This window comes from Phascolarctos cinereus, unplaced genomic scaffold, assembly GCF_003287225.1.
Source record: "Phascolarctos cinereus isolate Bilbo 61053 unplaced genomic scaffold, phaCin_HiC Scaffold_9;HRSCAF=440, whole genome shotgun sequence".
NCBI classification, from domain to species: domain Eukaryota; kingdom Metazoa; phylum Chordata; class Mammalia; order Diprotodontia; family Phascolarctidae; genus Phascolarctos; species Phascolarctos cinereus.
The window spans coordinates 176,517,790-176,533,959 of NW_027556402.1; the positions used below are offsets into that span (position 1 = coordinate 176,517,790).

General features: G+C 38.1%; 2 protein-coding genes across 4 annotated transcripts in view; one reads left to right on the top strand and one right to left on the bottom strand.

The window, feature by feature from the left end:
• The window catches only part of KCNIP4 (potassium voltage-gated channel interacting protein 4), a 502,065-nt gene that overhangs the window by 348,563 nt on the left and 137,332 nt on the right, over positions 1-16,170 (top strand). The gene's annotated exons all lie outside the window — the stretch shown is intronic.
• PACRGL (parkin coregulated like) overlaps positions 5,678-16,170 on the bottom strand; it is a 178,702-nt gene continuing 168,209 nt past the window's right edge. Inside the window, exon 11 of the transcript XR_002325700.2 lies at positions 5,678-6,288. The gene's annotated coding sequence lies outside the window, so the exon portion shown is untranslated. The remainder of the gene's footprint in view (positions 6,289-16,170) is intronic.

A 16,170-nucleotide genomic window follows, 5' to 3' on the forward strand; every position in this document is an offset into this window, starting at 1 on the left:
TTGTTTCAGTCATGTCTGACTCTGTGATGCCACTGTTAGCAAAGAGACTGGAATTGTTTGCCATTTCCTTCTCCAGCTCATTTTACAGATGAGGGAAATGAGGCAAATGGGGCTAAGTGACTTGCCCAGGGTCACACAGCCTAGCCAAGTCTGAGGGCAGATTTGAACTCAGGTCCTCCTGACTTCAGGGCTAGCACTTAAATGTTTGTCCCATTCCCCTTCCCTAGATGGACCCTAAAAGTCCAGCTAGTCAGGCAGTATCAGCAAAGCCTGGTAGCAGGGACCCAGTCACAGAAACTGAGCCTCTGGAGCATGGGTCTAAGTCCCTGGGCATCCCTCAGGGAGCAAGGCCAGAAACCAGTCCTGAAGGAATAGGGTTACTGCACAAGGAACCAAAGCATGAAAGAATAAGACGGGAGAGTAGCTAGGGAACAGAGATAGAGGGTGAGTGTGTGTGACCAGCAGCAAAGTTGATTGGATGCTGAATCACTGAGTTACACATTTGCATCTGTTTATAAAGCTGGTATTGGTCCCAGAGCTTGATTCCTGCCAATTGGAATTAAGTAGCCTGTGCTCTAAAGACTACAAAAATTGGGTACTGGGATGGGGGGTGGGAGGGGCTGGAAGAGGAAGGAGTAATAGTTTAAGGGAATCAGGCTGCTCATTACAGTAAGATTTGTCTTACCTATTTTATGGCTGAATTGCAAGAATTAAAGTAATAAGTGTATATGAAAAGACTGTATCAACTTAAGGCAGAAGAAATAATGCCTAACTAAAACCATTCCAGTACAGATAACTTCGGCTTCCAGCCATTGGTAAATCAGTCATATGTCTTGACTGTGGATTCAGAGCTGCAAGATGCTTTCTGTAGATCATTTTTGCAAAATCTCATTTATTAGCCCCAGGCATAAAGTAGGATCTGTGTTTGTCCTTATTCGTTGAGTTACTGGCGCAAGATCCTGATACAATATTGCTTTCCATCTACAACGATGCTTTACCTCAGGTTCCTTCAGGTCCCTGATCTGTTCACTCTAACAACCGGATAGCAGCATTGTTTTCTTAGCCTATTAAAACTTTGTGAGGATCTGTCCTGTCCTCCATCTCTACCATTACCCCAGGAGTGGCATTTTCAGGCACCTGCTGCCAACAGCCTGAGAAAACAGTGTTTCTGAAAGAGGGCTAGCCTTGGCAGAAAGAAAGATTATTTCTTCAGTTCAGGTACCACCTATTTCATGAAGCCTCTCTCAATCCCCTTTCCCAACTGCTCATGCCCTTCCAACCAACCTACCTTGTATTTAACTACTTTGGAGATATTTGTATTTATTTGCTTTGTATCTATCCTGTACACATTTCTTTATGTACCTGTGTCCTATTGGAATATAATCTCCTTGAGGATAAGAATTATTCCATTCTTCATATTTGTATTCCCAGTGCCTAGCAAAGTACTTGACATAAAGTAGACACTTAAAAAATGCTTATTAATTGATTACTTGACTGGAATGAAGGGCAGAATTGATCAAAAGCTTTTGACATGAGGCATAGGGGAAAAGAGGAAGCTCACAGTTAATGGCCTTGATTTTTTTCAGTGAGGGAAATTGCACTTTGTAGGGAACCACAGATAAACTAGACAGATGTTGTTCTTTTTCAATTAATCAACCAATCAATCAAAGCATTATTAGCACATCATGTGATTGGCACTCTGTGGAAGATATCAAGAGCAGCGCAAGGCTCCTATTACAAAGACCTCAGTTGAGAGATGGGGCTGGGGTGATAGTGAAGCCTCGAGGAGAGAGTTTGGGAACTATGTCTGTGAGTGTTTGCTGGGAGAGTCAGTCAGAAATAACAAAATGATTATCATGCAACAGCCAGTGTCCACTTAAGATTAGTCAACATGAAGTTGTCATGGATTCAGTAGGCAGCAGTTTGGGAGGGAGACAACTAGCATTTTGGGAGGGAGAGGAGTACAGAAGATGAGATCAGGAAAAGCTTCACACAAAACAATGGTACTCAAGCTGAAGAAGGGGCCATTTTGTGACTTCTTGCAGGAACATTCAGCAGCATGAGAAGAGAAGCTGAGAAGGAAGACAGTGGCGGTTTTTGAATGCAACTGACCTAAAGGTGGTTGAAAGGATAATTTTGGGAAGTGTAAAATAGCCTTTCGAAGTTGCTGTTCAGTCGTCTGACCCTTTGGGACTCCATTTGGAGTTTTCTTGGCAGAGATACTGGAGTGGTTTGCCATTTCCTTCTGCAGGTTGACACAGATGAGGAAACTGAGGCAAATAGGGTTAAGTGACTTGTCCAGCATCACAAAGCTAGAAAGTATCTGAGGCTGGATTTGAACTTAGATCTTCCTAACTCCAGGGCCAGTTCTCTAAATGGAAAGTGTTGAGTCAAGAATCAAAGAAATGGGTTTTCTTTCCTACTCTGCCACCAACCTTGAGCAAATTTCTTTGCTTTTCTGGGTATCAGTTTCCTCATCTGTAAAATGAAGGAGCTGGACAAGATGGTCACTGAAAGTCTCTTCTAGTTCTCACTCTGTGATCACGTCAGGGGCCATACAAAGGAAAGAGATCCTATATTCAGGTAGTTGTATGAGACATAGCTACAAAATAGAGAAGGGTTTTATTTTTTACTTCATTCTATACTGGGAAATTTGCAGTCACATCTTGTGTCTCTGCATATTGTAAATATACCTATCATCACACACAGAGATAAAAATTAGCTTATATTGAATTTTACATAATCTAATTCACTTTTGCAATTTGCAGGGAAAATGTAAATAAACTTGCCAGATGTTACTCTTTTTCAATCAATCAACCAATCAATCACCACATTAAAAACACTTATTATATACCTACTACTTTGTTGGCTGGTATGGAAGATATCAGCAGTACACCACTATTTTTGCAAAAATATTTCATATTTATGTAGTTCCTTAGGGTAACAAAAAAAATTCCTTTATACCACAGCAAACATGTTTATTAGATGACAGTAGTATTCTCATTTACTAGATAAGGAAACAGATTCATAAAGATTAAGTGTTTTCCTAACAGCTGCACAGCTGTTAAATGACAGAATCTGGTTAAAGCAAAGCCCCTGTCTACAAAAAGCTTATACTTTAAACTAAGCTCTGAGCTTTTCATGAACTACAGTATAACTTCACATGAGTCAATAGCGTGATGCGGCAATCCATAGAAGAAAGAAAATGCTATCCTAAGGGCAGCTAGGTGGCAGAATAGACGGAGTGTTGCATCTGAAGTCAGGAAGACTTATCTTCGTGAGTTCAAATCCAACCCTCAGACACTTACTAGCAATGTGACCCTGGGCAAGTCAATTAACCCTGTTTGCTTCAGTTTCCTCATATGTAAAAGGAGCTGGAGAAAGAATGGCAAACCACTCCAGTATCTCTGCCAAGAAAGCCCCAAATGGGGTCACAAAGTGTCAGACACAAAAGAAAGCCACTGAACAAACAATGCTATCATAGACTGTGTTAGGAGAGGCATAGTGTCCAGGACCAGTGAGGCGACACTACTGCCATACTCTGCATTGGTGATACATTGTATCTCTATTGTATTATGTTGTATTCAGTTCTGGATTCAATATTTTTTAGGAAGGACAGTAAAAAGCTGGCGGGTATCTAATAGGACAGCCATGTGGCAAAGGCCTCAAGATCAAGTCATGTGAGGATTACCTTAAGGAATTGGGGGCGTATAACTTGGAGAAGAAAGACTTAAGGGGGACATTACAGCTATCTTTAGGCACTTGAATGTCTGTATTTGCATTACTCCACTCCAGAAGAGAAAATTGGGAACTATGGGTAGAAGTTACAAGGAAGCAAATTTAGACTTGATATACAGAAAAACTTCCTAACAATTCAAACTACCCAAAAGAGGAATGGGCCAGCTTAAGACTTGTTAGGTGTCCCATCACTAGAAATCTTCAGGTAAAGACAGAATGGCTACTTGTTGGGTGTGCGGTAGCAGCCATTCTTGTTCAGGTAGGGGTTGCCCTCCCAGCTGTGAGATACTGTAATTCTCTAATTAGATAAGGGTGGCAAGTTATGCCTCCCAATATTTAGCATAATACTCTGGGTCCCATTTTCTTAGCCCTCTTAACTAGTAGAATACATTATTTTGAGCAAAAGGCTAATGGACAGTAATGACTTAGACCGAGTGTTTTATTACTCCTCTCAGATAATATAGACCCAGATAATTTGGCCTTTACAAGTAATGTTGGAGTTCCAGCAAAATTTCACAAGTGAGTTTAAGAAAGATGTTCTTTAATAGAGGTATAGTAGGTATGTCTCATTCTCACCATATAGCCAGGGCTGCCTGTGGATCTGAATACAGTGTGTAGTCCACAAGAGTGATTGCATTGGGTGGGGGTGGAGGGATGCCCTAGGGATTTTTTAGAAAAAAGCATAATCACAGCGAATATGTTTCATTTCTGTTTGTTCCTTCATCTCTAAACTCTCTAGGGTCTGCTGTCTTAAAGAATAGGAAACACCGCCCCCCCAAAATTTCATGACTTCAAACCTAAGAAATCACTGTTGTAGAGCAGTTCAATATCCCATATGTGTAAAATATTGTAAGTAGTTTTCATGGATTATAAAAGCTCAATAGAATAAAAATGGCCCAGGATATGAAGTCAGGAGTCCCAGCCTTGCGATTTCATATAAATCACAAACTCCAAAATTGGGTGGAGGGAGAAAGATAATGGAACTGAATCATAGATCTAGATTGGGAGACACTTCAGAGGCAATCTTTCCTGTCTCTACTATGTTGCCTTCATGTATTTTCCTATATTCTTGATTTTTTTTTTGGTGATTATGTCATCTTCCTTGTGAGGTGACAAATTTGTCTAGAGTGAGCTTACATATGTGTTAAACATCTTTTGAATTACCTATGTAATTGTGCTTAGCATCAAACAGCAAAGAACTGAATTGATTCCACTCAGAATGAAGTGTGAGAAAAATAAAGCATAAAACACAAAACAAAAAAAGGTTTCCATCAAGATTTTGAACAAACCAAGGTAGCCAATTGCAAGAGGATATCAGAGGGCATCTAGCAACTCATCATGGAATAGATTTATTTTGCAAAATCTAAGTAATCAATTGGCATGATGAATTGTTAATGCTAATGTTCCTGGCTTGTTGTCTAGTGGAAGGAAAATGTAAATGAATAGGGTCACCCATGGTCAGGGGCAATTATTACATTGTGTGTTATCAATTTTTAAAAAGTTCTGGTTATCAAAATAAAATTAGCAATGAGGGCTCTTCATTTCAGTCTGCAGGGCATTCATTTGTTTCCCTTGTTTTTGGTTTGGCACTGATTGAGACCTTGGCATTACTCTTGTTCAGAATTTTTTTCCTCCAGGCTTGTTGAATGTGCTTTGTTTCTGGGCACTGAGCCCAGATTTGTATAATTTGTGTTTATTGTATATGCAGCAACTGACTCTGAGTCTGTTTTCTAAGGGAAACTTTATGAATGAGTGATGTTTACTGGCACAGTCATTGCTAACAAATTTTAAGTGATTTTAATGTTTCTTAAATGTTGATGTAGATCCTCATTTCTTCACCACTTTGGCTAGTTGAGGCTTTATGAAATATAAGCTGTTACCTCTATTGCTAAGTTTTTACCTTTACATAATCATCAACAAAATAACAAAGAATCAAGTGTTTATTTCATGCAAATAGTTTATTTCCCTGTGGGAAATCTGAAGCTATAAGAGAGCAGGGTCCTTGTTCTGTAGGGATTTGGAGCCTGCCTGTTTTTTCATCATTTAGCCCAAAAAGTTAATCATGATGGAACTGTTGATTGGGTTCACCTGGTCTTCCGTAGGCTGATAGCTATCATTCCATTCCCTCCCTCCTCAAAGCTTGCTGAAACTTCAAGTCGAGGCAGGAGAAATCTAGTTTAACCATCTGAAGGCTCTACATCTTGAATGATTGCTCCCCGATCAGAATACTTGCAAGGTGGTTGAGGAGTGGGGTAGCATGACAGCAATCTCTCCCGTATCAAGACAATGATCCCATGAATTCCAGTTGAAGCTCAGTATCTCCAAATAATTCCTCCAAAAAGGGCAATCACTGGGAAAATATATAGAATGCAGAGTATGTCCATTCTCCATCACTAGATAGCACTGAGATTCATCAAGCAGCTCTCAATTACCTAGAAGATGACATATTAACAGCAATTTGCAAAGCTTCTCTCACTGATGTTCAGAAGGCTGTAGTTAGCTGGTGGTGATGGTTAGAAGATGAATAACGTCTCAATGGAATGGACCCTCCTGAGGAAAGAACCATAGTTCACTTTGTAATACGAGCGAGTAAACAGAATGAAGTAGAGGGTCAGAGTTCATAGGTTAACCAAGGAGTTGGGTAAGAGTCAGACAGTGAGCAGAGCCAGGGAGGCAAAATGAAGGGGAGCAGGAAATACGAGCAAGATGCTAGAGTGTGTCTTAGAATTTCTCAGTCTTGGATTTTTTTTATTGGTTCTAGTGATGTTCTTTCTTTGTTCTGCTGCATCCGTTTTGCTGTGGTCACAGACATATTCTTATAAGATTAAAACGTTATACATTTAGATCTATAAGGTACCTTAGAGAGCCTAACCCTTTCATTTTGCAGAAGAAGAAATTGAGATTCCAAGAAGTCAAATGACTTCCTCAGAGCCACACAGCTGGAAAGTATCCCTACTTGAAAATAGAGATCCCATCTTATCTTGACCTACATCACCTAGAATAGTTTAATGACTGTGGTTAATAACTCCATAAACATTTGTTGGCTTGATTCAATTGAATTTACTATGATGCTCTTGCATATCCAGTATTGGTTCATTCCTAATAGGGAGGTGGGGAGGCTAGGTGACTTTTTTGGGGAATCTCTTTTAAGAACCCTGAAGTTCAGATACATAGTAATTAATTTCCTGAGACTAATTAGAACTGATATGTATAAATATGTAAATCCATATTTAATTCAGTTCAACAAAAATGTACTTATTCAACACCTACTATATGCCAGGCACTGTGTTAAGTACTAGGGATACAGAGATAAAATTGAAGTATTTCCTGCTTATCTTCTAGGGGTGGGTGTGCAGTGGGGGAACACTAATAGTCAGTCAACAAGCATTTATTAAGCAATTACTAAGTGCTAGGCCTTTTACTAAGTGCTAAGGACACAAATAAAAAACGAAAAGAAAGACAGGCCCTGACCTTGAAGAACTTACATTCCAAAACACATGAAAGGAAAATTGAAACATGTTGGGAGGTATATCTCTATGGGAGCCTGGTAGGGAAAGAATTCTGGGATGCAGAGAGGAATGAAGGAGAGAACATGTCTGGCCTCCTTTAAAATGAAGATTCTGGGCAAAAAACAGTCAGTCAGAGGAAGAGGTTTTAGAGGCACAGGGGTGTTCCAGAAAAACAAAGCAGCAGGGATGGAGAGATCTTCCAATATAAGAAGCCTTCTGGGACATGTTGGGGCAAGAAGCTCAGAGAATTAAAATGGGCACCCAGGAGAAAGAAATGAAGTAGTGAACCTATTAGTTAATACCTGATAGTTAGAACAGCTATTTTCCTACTTCTTTGGCATTTTACAGACTTTGCAGGAGCAAGTACTTCATATATCTTTTTAATTTCCTTCAGGTTAGTGGACACCAAGTTTCATTCTGATTTTTCAGGTGAAGAAATGGAAGCACTGAGACAGCCTTTCCCCCTCAGACTCATTATTATTTTCTTTAATACTACAAAGAATTTGATAGATGTCCACAAAATGGAATTAGCTGCAGAGTTTCCAGGGAAAGAATTCAGAACACCAAGTGTCTACGTTTAAAAAAAAAAAAAGTCCTGTATTTTAAAATCTAGAGAATTGTGGATGCCTGATGGCTCTGTGATCTCATTGATGAGGGTACTCAGGATGCCAGTACAGACTGCCACTCATTCCCTTCTTATCCTCCAGGCTTCTTCTTCATGCCCTCCCATAACTTTATTGATATAAATGATCTATCAGTTCGCTAGAACTCTTTCTGCAGGTCTTTCTGCATTTCCATGGAATCAGCTGCATCATGTTCCAGATTGTATTCCTCTCACTGAATGAACACAAAATGAAAGCTTCCTGTCTTTTCCAAACACATATTTCCTTTATGATAGTTAGAGACTACTGCTCTCACATAATTCAGTGTTCATCATAGGAAAAGTCATATCATAGAACAATTGGTCATTTCACCTTGGAATTAGGGTGAAAGTTAACTAACCCTAAGTCTAGAAAGACATAACCAAAAGAAAAAAAAATCACACAGTGAATATAATAACTGTTTCCATACCCTCATCTGTTATAGGGGCTGAAGCAGCACAGAAATGTTAACAAAGATTTTGATAAGATTCTCCAAATCAGGTTATAACTGGTATACCCAGATATTCAAGGCAAAGGTGGGCACAGGGGAGTGAGCATGTTGGAAAATATGGTTCAAGACTGAAAAAGTAGAGGTAAAAACTTGTAGGCTACTAGGAAGGTCTATGCCTGTATATCCTAAATTGTTTCAAGATGAAAAATAGAGGATGCTAGGTATGAAAAACAAAGAGGAGTATCACAAAAATAAAGCTGAGTGAATATTAAAGGATGGAAACTGCTGGTATTGGGGATTATGGAAAAATAACTGTGGAAAAAATTAAATTACATCTTTCTTTAGCTAAGCAACATTCTCAAGAGATTCACAGATGTCCAAAAATATTTTGAATCTTCTTTACATTGGGATTTTTTTTAAAAAAAATATAATGATAACTACATTTGTAGCAGAATTTATCTAGGGACTGAGGGAATATATAACTCAATTGAAATTTGTAAGGTGTTTATCAGTCTATGTTGTTTAGCTGAAAAAAAATTAAGGTTCTATTGTGTCGGCTTCATATCTACTAGGATTTGTAATTTGACTGATATTGGTGCCCTTCCCTCAGATTAAAACCACAATCCCTCTATATCATAGCAGATACTAGTACTGAATTGTTCTGACCATAAAAATTAATCATCCACCAGTCAACCTTCTGGTGATAAGGCTCTCAGAATTTAGCAGGTGAAATTGGGTGATAAACACACAATTGCATTCTAGATGTTTCAGTCTCCTCAAATCCCATGACCCCCCACCTCAGCCACACAAAGGGAGGTGCTAGAGAAGTCACCAATATCTTCCGGTGGTCAATTTCCACAATCAATTACCTCTGACTTTCTTCCATCTGATCATAACTTCCTATTAGTCCATCTCTTTTCCCCTCCCAATCCTGCCCTTTATCCTCACTATGACATCTAATCCTTCTATTCCCCAGTATTTTCCCAGGCTACCATCCATCCTGTCTGCTCCCTTCTGTCTGTGTCTGCTTCACTCTCCCTTCCCAAGCTCTCTACTTGTAGTTTTCTAGTTCACCATACTGACTTTTATTCTTATATCTCTTCCCCCCACCTCATCTTATTGCCTCTCATGTCTTGCTAATCTTAACCATACATCATTCACACTATCTGCCTCTGGTACTCCTTCAATCTATTTCATTGAGATGGATGGATTAAGTAATGAAAATTCAGAGTATCTAAATTCAACTGGGACCTCACTGTATGAAGGCACTTCTTTTATTTCTTCCTAATTGATTACCCATCTCAGTGCTCTCCAAACTTTTCATATGACCTTTTTGGTAAAAATGTTAACGTGTGAATCCTCGAAGTGTATGTTTAGTTATAAATTACATTTGTACTAATGTCGCAATAATTGCATAGTATTTATAGATGCCATCAGTTACCCAATAATTCAGAGTTTTTCCTCTCCCCTACTAATCTCCACTGCCCATGTTGAATGTTCTATCCCTAGTGGATGTTAACACTCTCATTCCCACAGCACTGAGGGCTGGGGTAACCCAGAGCCTTGCTATACTCCAACTCAACATCCCACAATGCCCATTCCAAAAGTCATTGACTGGGGACGATATGCTCTGAAGTCATTTTCCAAAGTCCCCCAGGCCTTGCCATCTTCTTGGCCTTTTTTACCCTCCAAACTCCTGGGCATTTCCATATTCCCTGAAGCTTTTGTGGGTTCAATTACCATCTCTATGCAGATGTCACCAAGATCTATCTTGTCAGTTCTAGTTTCTGTCTTGAGAGACAATCCCACATTAACAAGGCGGTAGATTAGATGTTTCAAGCTAGAAGTCACGTAGCCATATCAAGCCTAATGTTTTCAAAACGGAACTTGTTCCCAAACCACTCTTCTAAACTTCTTTATTTCTGTCACAAATATTACCATTCTTCTAATCTCTCAGGTTAATAATTTCATTATTTTCTTTGATTCTTCATATGTTCCCATCCCACAAATATGATCAGTTGCCAAATTTTGCTATTTCTCCTATTATAGTATCTCGTTATATTTTCCCCAACTGATAACTTACACACATGCCACCTTACTCCAGTCTCTCATTACCTCTCACTTTGGTCTATTTCAACAGCCTCCTAATTTGCTTTACTACCTTAAGTCTCTCCCCCTCCAATTCATCTGAATTACAGCTGCTAAAGTGATTTTGCCTGTGTAGATTTCTACAAACCACTTCCCTATGCCATAAACTCAGTGGCTCCCCCCATTGCCTCTAGGATAAAACATAGTCTTTTGTTTGTCTTTTGAAGTGCCCCCAGCCTACCTTTCCAACCCCATTACACATCATTCACCTTCCCTTACTCTACAACCTAATCATAATGGATTTCCCTATGTTTCTCACACACTGTACTCTATCTCTCATCTCCATATCTTTACAATGGCCATGCCCCACAGCAATTTTCCACAACTCTCTCTCCCAACTTCTTTCAAGACTAAACTCAAGTATCGCTTTCTTCATAGAACATATACTGACATCCTCCATGTCTATTTATGTTGGAGGTGACACTGGATTCCCCATCAATGAAGCTCTAGAAGGTCAGGCCACGGTGGAAAGGTCAACCAGCATTTATTAAGCATATTCATTATAGTTACTGTCTTCTCCCTGGAGATACAGAAACAAAACTGAAATAGGTCCTGCTTGCCCTCAAGTGGCTTACTTGTCAGCGTAGACAACATATACACACATATGAATATGTGTGTATATATGTGTATATACATGAACACACATATAATTATGTGTGTATGCATACTGTAATGTACACATGTATTCCATATATTATAATAATATATTCTCTATATATTACTTTCCATATGTATTCTAGAATTTGAGCTTGGTTGATGAAGATTCCAATGTCTGAGGCCAGATTTGAACTCAGCAAGATAAGTCTTCCTGACTCCAGGCCTGGTACTCTACCTACTCTGCCACTTAGCTGCTCTTGTCACTCATTTAATATGTGGCAGAAGTGGGGTTTGAATGAAGCTCTTCCTAACATGTAAGACTAGACCTCTATTAACTAATAATAATAATAATAATAATAATAATATCTGACATTATATAGTACCTTCTTAGGAAGAAAGTTAAATATCATTAGGAAAAGTATATAATTGAGCCTTTTAAAGTATGTTAATAATAGCCATTTGACACAGCAAGCTCTGCAGATTCAAAGATGACCAGAATAACACTGCTTGTCCAAGAGGACATAGTAATCAACTTCTAATAAGTTCAAATAAAAAAAGCAAGAAGATTAATTATTTGTAAAGAGGAGCATGCTGTTTTGATAAGAAAATAATATTTATGATCTTATGCCCTCATGTTAAAAATAATTGAATAAATAACTTTGTTGAGCTCACATTACCAGAAAATTAATTTAAAAGCAGTTTAGTCAGCTTCCTGCCTTTAATCTAACTATTAGATGTTCCCAAAGGAAAATTTGAAGTTACGTAATTTGATTATAGGAAATACTGATAGCTAAATGTCTATTTTCCTTAGCCTGAAAAAAGGTAGATACACACACATGCACACATATAGATATTATACACACACACACACACACACACACACACACACACACACACACACACACATATATATATAAAAGATATAGATCTATATAAGATACCCTCAGCCTGAAAGAAGGAAGCTAGGAAGACAGATAGATATGCATATATATATATATATATATATATATATATATATATATATATATATTTGTGTATATATACATGTATATGTGTGTGTGTGTGTGTATATATATATATATGTATATATATATATATATATATTTGTGTATATATACATGTATATGTGTGTGTGTGTGTGTGTATATATATATATATGTATATATATATATACATATATATATATATCTTAAGTTTAGATCACATCTGATTCTGAATTTACTTAATAATTAAAGAAAAATTCAGGTTAGAGCTTTTTGTGGCAATCTTATGTTCCCACTATGGCAAATACTATTGGCATGACCTAGGCACAAACAGATACTGAGAGGGGAGTACAACAATGTTCTTCCTAATGTTCTTAATTGATTATGTGAAAACAGGATTTGTCTCTTCATTTTCCAGTCCAATTCAATGAACTCTTATGACATGCCTGCTCTTTCAGGGGCATTGTGTTAGACACTTGAGGACACAAAGAGAAAAATGATCCCTACCCTGAATTACCTTGGAAGATATACCAGGGTACATAGATAAATAAATACAAAATATATGCAAAATAACAAAAATCATGAGGAGCAAGAACACTACCCACTGTGAGGCTGAGCTCAGGGATGTCCTTGTGTAGGAGGAAGCTCCCAAACTATGCTAGGGAGGAATGGAGGGAGAAGAAAGGAAGGATGGGTTGGAGGATTTACTAAATCCTTAATTATTAAGTTTATTAAATCCTATTAAACATCTATTATGTGCCAGACACCATGCCAAATGCTTTATAAATACTGTCTTATTTGATCCTCACAACAACTCTGGGAGGTAGATGTTATTATCCCCATTTTACAATTAAGGAAACTGAGGCAGATAGTGGTTAAGTGATTTGCCCAGGGTCACACAGCTAGTAAGTCTCTGAGGCCCCATTTGAACTCCAGTCCTCCTGACTCCATGCCTAGGGCTTTATCTACCATGACATCTAGTTCCCTTAAAAAAGAGAGTCTATCAGTTACGAGGAGTGTGTCTATTACCACACACATGGGACAGCCTGTGCCATAGGTTCAGGAGTGGGAGAAAAAATTTCACTTGCAGGAAACAGCTAGTAGACCAGGTTCACTGGAACAGAGATAATGAAAGGGAGGAATATAAAATAAAACTGGAGTAGTCTCCTTTCATATTTCATTTAACAACAAAAAAAAAGTATTCAATGCTCACTGCACTACACACAAAAGTTACTTTAGGCAATAGAGGAAGTTTAGCTAAGGCATGTCCCTTGCCCTCATGAAGCTTTTAGTCTAGTAGAGAAACACTGTTTTGTTGAGTCATTTCTGTTGTGTCCAGCACTTCTTGACCCCATTTAGGGCTTTCTTGGCAGAGATACTGAGATGGTTTGCTATTTCCTTCCCCAGTTCATTTTACATATGAGAAAACTGAGCCAAATAGGGTTAAATGACTCACTCAGGGTCATGCAACTAATAGGTGTCTGAGGCCAGATCTGAACTCAGGAAGAAGAGTCTTCCTCACTCCAGGCCTGGTATTCTATCCACTTCTCTACCTAGCAGTCTTCTAAGAGACCTTAGTGAAAGTGAAATTATAAAAGACGACAGTGCCAAGGTTGTTACACATAGATGCTAAGCCAAACAATATCGAGGAGAACTCCCCAACTCTAAGGTGGAAGGTGGTTATAATGCATTAAGGAAATTACTGCAAAACAACACTTCCCAACTCCCCATATTTTCACTGGCTGTCCCCCATGCTTAGAAGCTTTCTTTACCTCATCTCCACCTTCTGACTTCTCTGTCTTCCTTCAAATCTCAGCTAAAGTCTAACATTCTGCAATAAGCCTTTCCTAGTCCTTTGTGATCTTAGCATCTTCCAAGACTATTCCAAGACAATTTATCCTGTCCCCCATTTAGCCTGTCTATATCTTCTTTGTGGATAGTTGATTACATGTCTCCCTTTTAGATTTTGGGTTCCTTGAGAGCAGGGACTGTGTTTTTCCCTTTGTTTGTATTACCAGCACTTAGCACAGTGCTTGGCACATAGAACATTCTAATAAATTGTAGTTGACTGGCTTCTCAGGGCTTCATGATACTTTCTTTTACTGACACATTCTCTTTAGTTGGTAATATGGATAAATCCATTTCTTCTGGATATATTAAGAGGTAATTCCCAGTTGTGTTTCCTATGCCAGCTTTCTTCAGAAAAAAACTGTTTGAATAGCATTTCTTTAAATCTATTCATTAATCCGTAATCCACCTTTATTCTGGGTTTGAAACATTTTAAAAACATTATTGAACATTAAGAAAGGGAATCATGAACATAACATCTTTCTTATAATGATATTTAATTAGTGGTTGTTGGCTTGTGATGAAAGAGTCTGATAATTTCTACACAAGAATTAGTGTAGTTTAGAAATAATGAGTCAAATCATCAAAGATTATTATGTACCTACTTTGTGCCAGGCACAATAGTATGTGCTTGCAATACCAAGATAGGCAAAAAGCATCCCCCCGCTCGCAAGGAACTCACAGTATAATGAGGGAAACAACATATAAACAAATTATATATAAATTGTAGTGTAATACAGTTCAATGTATGAGTTGTGTTGGTAACAAGAAAGAAAAAAAATAGACATGATAATAGCTCACATTTATACAGCTAGTGCTTTAAGGTTTACAAAGCACTTTCCCCACAACAGCTCTGTAGGGTTAGTAGTGTCTCATTACCCCCCCAGTTTACAGATAAGGAAATAGAATCTTAGTGGGTGGATGAAGTGTTTGAAGTGACTTGTTCAGGGTCTCACAAATAAGTATAGGAACCAGGATCCAAATATGAGCTTGAAGATACTTAGATCCAGAGTTCTCCCAAACCTTAGAGAAGATTGAAAACATAAAATATTATAGTCTTCGACTGTTATTTCTCCTCAGAATACAGCTGGCTCTGGTAAATCTATGCTGATGAAGGGTAGTGATGGTGCACTGCAGAGCATACAAAAATCACTTATGTTTGATTTTGGAATCTAGCTATGTACTGGAATATTTAACAACTGACTCTCCAAGGAGAAGGAAAAAAATTGCATGACATACTTTTTAGGTTGAATATGCATTACTAACATTCTCTCCACTTCTTTTGTAAATCTAAGTGATCAGTATAACAATAAATCAAGCCCTAATTTATAGTGTTTGCTGATTTCTAATGTATAAATATTCTTACTAAAAATTTAACAATCAGCTCTCCAGAAAGCTGGCTCCAGCACACCCCCTGGATGACTTTTAATGAAAGAAATGAAGACTCTCATTTTACCTTGACTATTGGTTTACCTGTGTGACATTAAACAAATCATTTAATTTCTCTGGGCTTCAGTTTCTGCATCTTTAAAATTAGGGGATTAGGGAAGAGATGAACTGGATGATTTCTAAATCTCTTTCCCATTATAAAATTCTATGATTCAGAATATACAGTTTATCTGAATTAACTGACAACTCATGAAATGACAAGGTGAAGTGAGAGGATTGAGGAAGGTTAACAATGATATTGGCAGAAAGAAACCAACCTCCAGTTACCCTTTTACCTGAATGACTCACAAATTATACAGTCTACAAAATGATCAAGAATGGAATGTAGTCCTACCCTCCAAAAGGGGGGAGGGTTCGGTACAAGAGCAAAAGGATAGAACAAGGTAAAATTTGTTTAAATAGAAATAGGCATATCCAAATGGCAATGTGAAGAATTATTTCTTCACATAGAAGCCTTCAGTTCTCTGCATGTAGATGATCCACTTAGAGGTTTATCCACAGCAGATTTTGATTTGATTTTAATTTAAAACTCATCAGGCACCTTGAGTCAGCTTCCTCATGGAGTAACTGAAATACGGGGGAAGGAAAATGTGTTTTAATATTTGAGAAATCTAAAGACATCTGGGAAGGAAAAACTGCTGAAAAATGCATGATTCATTTCAAAGCAGCAAAATCTAGATTTCTAATACTCCGTTTTCAATTGGTTCCCTTAATGTGGGTCATAAGATCACAGAATTTAGAGCTGGAATGGATCTTATAACTCATGTCACCCAGCAGAAGCTGGATGTACCTAGGGGAGGTGTCGT